The sequence below is a fragment of the Salvelinus alpinus genome, chromosome 21, assembly GCF_045679555.1.
Source record: "Salvelinus alpinus chromosome 21, SLU_Salpinus.1, whole genome shotgun sequence".
Classification (NCBI taxonomy): domain Eukaryota; kingdom Metazoa; phylum Chordata; class Actinopteri; order Salmoniformes; family Salmonidae; genus Salvelinus; species Salvelinus alpinus.
In genome coordinates, this window is record NC_092106.1 from 30,698,562 (window position 1) to 30,704,561 (window position 6,000).

The following is a 6,000-nucleotide window of genomic DNA, read 5'->3' on the forward strand; positions in this document are numbered from 1 at the left end:
ACCTGGTGAAGGAGGCCATGAGGAGATGTGGTGAAGGAGGCCATGAGGAGACCTGCTGAATGAGGCCATGAGGAGATGTGGTGAAGGAGGCCATGAGGAGACCTGCTGAATGAGGCCATGAGGAGATGTGGTGAAGGAGGCCATAAGGTGACCTGGTGAAGGAGGCCATGAGGAGACCTGCTGAGTGAGGCCATGAGGAGATGTGGTGAAGGAGGCCATGAGGAGACCTGGTGAAAGAGGCCATGAGGAGACCTGCTGAATGAGGCCATGAGGAGATGTGGTGAAGGAGGCCATAAGGTGACCTGGTGAAGGAGGCCATGAGGAGACCTGGTGAAGGAGGCCATGAGGAGACCTGGTGAAGAAGGCTATGAGGAGACCTGGTGAAGAAGGCCTTGAGGAGACCTGGTGAAGAAGGCTATGAGGAGATCTGGTGAAGAAGGCTATGAGGAGACCTGGTGAAGAAGGCTATGAGGAGACCTGGTGAAGAAGGCCTTGAGGAGACCTGGTGAAGAAGGCTATGAGGAGACCTGGTGAAGAAGGCCTTGAGGAGACCTGGTGAAGGAGGCCATGATGAGATCTGGGGTTCATCTCTCTTTCTTTTTAAAGGACAGTGACTCTCCTGTATGTTTTATGCTTTATTGACAGACAGATAAGAAAGTAGCCTAGGTGAGGAGGAAACATAGCCGGAAAGGTGTGACACATTTCCTCTCTCCACTGCTAACAGCTCACTGACATACTGACATATTCTGACTGCATTGGGATTCCCTGCTTGAGAAACCTGACTAACAAGTTAAACCTCTCTCTCTCCCTTCCTTTCTCTCCCTCCACCAGATGGGCGAGGCTGCAGTTTACGAGCCCTGTTTTGGAATTCACACTCGTGATAGGAGCAGGCACCACAGGCTAAAATGACATTTTTGCATGTACTTATCAATTTTGCAATTTTGGGGTATTTTGGTCCATTAATATTAGTATTTTCCAAAAAGTAAAAATTTCAAAAGCTTGATGAAATGTATATATTCGGTAGTTTATCATACTACCGTCATCAAAATGTTATGAATTGTAACCCCTTTTAAATGGACATACTTCCATAATTTCAAAGCTCACAACATTGAATCACACTTCATTTAAAAGCCCATTTCATAGAGAATGTTTTCTAAATAGGTGTTTCTCATTTGGTAGTCTAAATTCAGTGTCCTTGTCTTTAACTGCCATTTCCCGAAAGTCAGACTTTTCTCACGCGCTGTCACAGATCCCCCGGTACTGCTGCTCATTCTGTTCACCAGTTCCGGAGGTCTACGTCACCGGCTTTCTAGGCTTCACTGAACGGGATTCATTATCATCAACCCCGGACTGTCTTGTCTGATTACACACTCCTGGTTCCCATTTCCCCTGATTAGTATGTTATATATGTGCCCTCTGTCTTTATTGGTTATTGTTCCCATGTCCGTTGGTCGTGTGAGTACCTATGCGTTGCTGCAGCTGTTATGCTGCGTGCTTTATATATTGTGTATTACGGGTATCGTCCTGTGGCGTTCAACGAGGTTTACCCTCGCTCTTTTGTTTGGGTACAGCCCAGTGTTTTTTTTTTGTATACGTGTTAGTTTTGGGTGTATTAAAAACCCCTATTGTGTATTCCTGAGCCTGTCTCCAAAATCCTTTATACCAGCGTGACACGCGCCAACTCATTTTCCTCAGCTTCAGAAGCATCTGCATTCACCACATCTTGTGTGGTTATCCTTAGACATATTCTCCAGTCTTATACACAGGGAATTGTTCATAGGTTGTCAAATTTTATTCTAGATTATTGAAAAATGTGCCAAATTAATTTTACGTACCTTTCTTTAGTGTTCTACAGATAGAAAGATTTAAAACCGTATTTATTCACAATCGGTTATAATGTGTAAGTCCTGTCCAGGAGTGTCTTAACAAAATGAAACCAAAATATTTAGGATGAATTCTTCCTGTGTCCAGAAAATTTGAATTGTGTGATATGTAAATATTTAATGAGATATGACCTAATTTTCATACTATATTTCTGGGGGGAAGAATATACAAAAAATATATTTCTGTCCACATTTAACTGGTAAAAGTTGATTGCGATATGATTTAAGGGGGTTAAATACCCTATTAGGGTGTGGTGCCTGGCCTTATGTCCATTATAAAGCTTCAACCAATAGAACAATCAAAAGAACTTCAAGAATGAATAAGGAAGGGAAACAATTGCTCAATAATTGAGCTTTGTACAACAGGGCAGGAGGTTTGGAAATGGCATACGACCATAACACAGTGGATTAATTGAGTAATATTTTGCCATCCCTCCTCCCGTGGTTGGTGGGCAGGCAGACAGGCCGCAGTAAGAGGGAATCACTGCTTCCTTAACTGATTGTGAATGGGCCTTTTGTGTGACCACGCCACCCTCTCGTCTTGTCCGCGCAGGCAGGCCACCTGGAGAAAGCTCAACGTCGCCATTGTGCCAACAGTCCAGCTCACGCCACAGCTAGGACAGCCACTGGAAGGGTCAGACTGTGTATGTATGAGCCCGTGTGTGCACAGACTTCTCCAAATAATGGCGTAATCCTACTTGAAAAGCTTTGAGTAAGCATGTTTTCACAACACAATGGAATGGATTATGTGGCTCAGACTACAGCTTTTCTTCTTAGTGTTTGAGTGGTAGCAGAAGCAAGCAACTAGTAAAAATACCAGACAACCACTAAAACTAGCCTAATCTGAAACTAAAGGTTCTCTATGATATCTTCCTTTCTCTGCCATCTCCCACACTGCTGAGTTTAGGATACATGAACCTGGACGCAGGGCTAGCAGACCATGACATTTAGCCTATGTATGCCATGCTGCCAAGTGATGGACCTCAAACATTTGATTCAACCAAAAGGTATAGCCATACCCTCCGGTGAATGATATGGGCCTATGACCAACCCTCTGAAACCTATTACAGAAGAACGCTCCACAGAAGAACGCTCCACAGAAGAACACTCCACAGAAGAAAGCTCCTGCAGACAGAAACATGGCATAAGAGAATAGGGCATATGTGTGTGCACATATCCCATCGGACCATCCCTGGCAGACAATAGATGCTCTGTGTATAAGTACAGGCTCTCTCCAATAGACCACCCTGATTTGATTGCAGTTGCCATGAGCCAAGTAAATGACAACAGCAGTACAAACAAGTCTAACAGTGGACAAGATATTCACAACTAGAGTGAGTTACGAGACAGGACAGTCTTCTGGTAACATTATGCATAACATGTGTCAATGGTAAAGTGCAGACTTCGTCAACCAAAATGTTGATTATGGTGTCCATACAAAGGCAATGGTGAAGACAGGCAACAACGACAAAAAATCCCATTACGAAAAATAAGTTATTCTGTCAGATAATAAACAAAGGTACATCAACAAGTCATTATTTATGTAATTATTCATTCAAATCAATGTGAAACTTATTATTGACCATCTGAACAGTCAGTGGGCGCACTGCTGAGAAATCGTGTCTGCAAGCCACAGGGATGACAGCTATCATTTAAAAAGGGAGTAAAACTGATTGAGCAGATACAGGTTGTCAAAAAGCCATTACCACCTATCTGGAATAGATATTATGTATCCTACAGATAATGTATTATAGGTGACCGGGACGCTCAGTCTTCCATCCTCTGCTCTGCACCGTATGGCGAGCAGCGACTGGCTGGATCCACAGCATCATGCACATCTGGACATCGCCGGCTGCCGCTGAGTGGGCATCACCGAGAAAGAATACTTTATCATGACACTTACCTTGAATAAAACACCTGGTGTATCAGCGACGAAAGGAAATGCGTTCTTTTATTTCATGAATTGCAATTGAATTCCCGCATCGTCTGTCTGCTGATATTGGTCGCCGCTCGCAACTCGGAAGTGACAGGCGCGTCGTCATGGTATTATTACACAGGAGGCATTCCCTGGCTTTTGATTGGACTCGTTGAGGTGGCGCGTGCTAGGGGCCGGTCTGTGATGGAAATGAAAGGTTACTCCCGGTCAGAGCGGACTGAGTTGAATTTGATGAAGAAGGCAGAGAAACTTTTCAGACAGTAGGCTACTGTCATAATAAAACGTCGGGTATATACTGTATTACACATAGCCTACGTGTAGGTGTGTCATTGCTCGGGTCTTTGTACCGCAGAGAATATAGACCACATAGCATACCAAAGAGTGAAGTTATACAGATATGCATGATGCTGCTTTGGGGACACCTCGGATTAGGTCACCCATCAAATCCAATCAAACGAGTCAATAAGGGCGTCACCTGAGTGTCAGAACATTAGGGCACTCAGTCACTGCGGTATAGGGCTCAGGCCATTGTTGTCTCACGTCAGATGGCATCACTCCTAGAAGACGCTCGTACCAAATCCGATCTGTCTTGAAGGAAGTGGAACTCGTCTCTAAAAATCTAGATTTTGCTCATCCGCCTAACACTAGCTATGACTCACTACAAACCATGCTCGATCAACTGAGCAAACTTCTCCAGTTAGCAGCCTAGTGCTGGCCATACAGTAGCTAGTTTGCCCACTTGTTGATGAAGTTGTACTATAGCAAAGTAATGCGACTGTTCTCAGAAATCAGCAAGCATGTAGCCTATCTGACTTTGACAGCTGGCACTGTGCCTCACTTTCGGAGAACAGTCAGTGGTGTAGAACTCCGTGCACTAATGACGACAGAACAGATATCATAACTCATTGTGCATTAGCTAGAACTTAACTACACTAGCTAGCAGGCTAAGTTAGTATTCAGCATTGAGTGTGTTAACTAGCGTTGTTAGAATTCCTGTCTTTCGTTTCATATGTATTGATTTGAGACTGGTTCAAAGCATTAGCCATCTCCTTTTCGAATTTCATAAATATTCATTCTACCAACACAAAACACATTAGCTAGATGTAGAATTAGGAAGTGAAGACTTGCCCATGAAAATAACGTCAAGATTAGCTACAGGTTTATCGTTTTTGGGAAGATTAACTTTTTTTACCCCCTTTTTCTCCCCAATTTCGTGGTATCCAATTGTTAGTAGTTACTGTCTTGTCTCATCGCTACAACTCCCGTACGGGCTCGGGAGAGACGAAGGTCGAGAGCCATGCGTCCTCCGAAACACAACCCAACCAAGCCGCACTGCTTCTTAACACAGCGCGCATCCAACACGGAAGCCAGCCGCACCAATGTGTCGGAGGAAACACCGTACACCTAGCGACCTAGTCAGCGTGCACTGCGCCCGGCCCGCCACAGGAGTCGCTAGTGCGCGATGAGACAAGGATACCCCTACCGGCCAAACCCTCTCTAACCCGGACGACGCTAGGCCAATTGTGCGTCGCCCCATGGACCTCCCGGTCGCGGCCGGCTGCGACAGAGCCTGGGCTCGAACCCAGAGTCCCTGGTTAACTCTGATTCTTTTGAGGATGAAAGGGGGTTCAGTGGACAATGTCACCTTGGTAACATTTTCGAATGTTTGGACAGCATACTGTAGCCAAATGTCTCTTTAAATACCCCATGAGTGTTTGCGAGTTAGACAGATCCGTGCAGACGGCCTTCACGCTACCTAACATAAGAGAATGGGGGGTCAGCTCTGAAGACCAGGGGTTGACAGGGGAGGGTGAAAAAAAAAAACAACCTTTAGGCCTATAATAAAGCATTGCATTCATATCATCGTATTTGCGGGTTGGAGAAAAAATTGCCTTTAATAAAATAATTTCATGCAATTCTACTTCATTTTACACGACTGGAGACATTAGAAGGACATTTTTTAATACCACACAACTGACCGAAATGACAGGCTACTCTTACAGTGACATAGGTTACTGAGATCAATAAAACGAACGACCCTGTCTGAAATGCAACCAATAGCATAGAGCCATCGACCAATGAAAAGAGTGGATACAGATTGTACAATATCACAAAGAAATTATAGTCCACAAATTTTCCAGTGGCATTGACTCATCAAAACTGTATTTTGAAAGGCCTTTT

General features: G+C 44.4%; 1 protein-coding gene across 1 annotated transcript in view; it reads right to left on the reverse strand.

Moving 5' to 3' along the window:
• LOC139548224 (fatty acid CoA ligase Acsl3-like) overlaps positions 1 to 3,917 on the reverse strand; it is a 50,218-nt gene extending 46,301 nt beyond the window's left edge. Inside the window, exon 1 of the mRNA XM_071357755.1 lies at positions 3,787 to 3,917. The gene's annotated coding sequence lies outside the window, so the exon portion shown is untranslated. The remainder of the gene's footprint in view (positions 1 to 3,786) is intronic.
• Between the last annotated feature and the right edge of the window lie 2,083 nt (positions 3,918 to 6,000).